Here is a 1,614-nt window from a genome sequence, read left to right as displayed (position 1 = left end):
CTGGGTGAGGACAGCAGAGGACGCAGAACCACGATCCCCATCTCAGCTGCCAGCTGTGTGCTCTGTGCAGAGCAAGACCTGGCCGGTGAGGTCCGGTCCTCCCTGCACACGCGGCCTTTGGTGGAATCCGGCTTTCACAACACGCCGTGTTCCATTCGCAGTGAGGTCACGGCGGGTATTCATGGGGCAGAGGTATAGGAGATGGTCCCCTCATCATGGGAGAGGGGAGGCTTGGGCAGGGACCTAGTGACATCGACATTACACAACTCCTGCCATGGGAAGCTCCTTGCTCGTTATCAGCCCCGGTGATTAAGTGACTCACGGACCTCGTGTTGCCAAACGGCAAAAGTCATTCGCGGTTAGATAAACGCCCTTAAACTGTCACTTTACCATTTGTATCTCACAGTATTTTGAGGGCCAGCAGCTGTGTGTGGCTCCTCTGGTTTGCAGTCCGCATGCTCCACACACCGCACACCCTCAGCGCCGCTGCCAGCGCCAGCGCGTCACCGAGGACAAGCCTGCTGCAGCGTAGCTGCCAAATCAGCAATGCCAGGAGCGGTACCGCTCCGTTCAGGGGGCTCTTCCACATCCAGCCAGCTCTGCAAAGGAGCGTCTTCATTTTTGAGCCCTCCAGGCTGTTTATAGTGCTTTTATTGACGTAAGCACTGTTAAAGAAGCCAGTCTACAAGAAGAACCTTCTTGTGAGCACTGCTTTCAGGACAAGCGGGTGTTTTCAAGAAAAGTGGTTGCTCACTGTATGCCAGGGTTTTTCTAAATGCCTAAGAGCACCATCAGCACCTCCAGGCAGCTAAATACAAAAAACCCCGCCTGTCCTTCAGTCTCTTGGATTGGTGAGTGGGACATCTCGCCTTGTGGATAATTCAGTGCTGTGGAACGGTGTTCCAATCACAGCCGAGTATAAACTAACTCTTACTCTACCTGATGCAGATAATCCTGCCAATGCCACAGCAAATATCTTACTGGGCGTCACACATGGGTGCTGTGATGTCAACGAGAAGCTGAGCACTCCTTCCTGAGCCAGTGCATCGCTACCAGGTTGATTTCTAAATATTTCATCACGGCTTAGGCTGCGTTCAGAGCACACGGAATACCCTGCACTGATAAACAGGAGACGTGACTGTTCTCTCAGGTATAATTAGCAACAAAAGGGAGGAAGATTGTGTCTGTTACCAGCTGAAACACTTGCTCAGGATACTGGAAAAGAAAATACCTTCCCTGGACTCCCGTGACAGGCCACACTTCCCTCCCAACACACAAAATTTGACTGAGGGGGAAAGACTCACAAAAGGCTGATGGATAAGCTCTGGGGTTTAGACAGACTCAAAGGAAACATGGCTGTGCGCAGCACTGTCGACAACAACCCTCGGCCTCAGTTTCACCTCCTTGGTGTGGCAAAGGTTTGGTGGGGATGTGGACCCTTTTTATACCACTTCCTTGCTTTTCCCTCTCCGGAGAGTCATACTCACCCGTTGTGAGTTTACACAGCCCACAGGCCCAGAGTAAGGGGGCGAGTGCTGGCGTGTTCTACTCCAGCCCTCGGAGCCAAACGCCGCCTGCCACCGGCACGCTGACCAGAGCTACCGGAGCAGGCAG

This window comes from Buceros rhinoceros, unplaced genomic scaffold (genome assembly GCF_000710305.1).
Source record: "Buceros rhinoceros silvestris isolate BGI_N320 unplaced genomic scaffold, ASM71030v1 scaffold25845, whole genome shotgun sequence".
Taxonomy (NCBI): domain Eukaryota; kingdom Metazoa; phylum Chordata; class Aves; order Bucerotiformes; family Bucerotidae; genus Buceros; species Buceros rhinoceros.
This window is presented reverse-complemented; position numbering follows the sequence as displayed.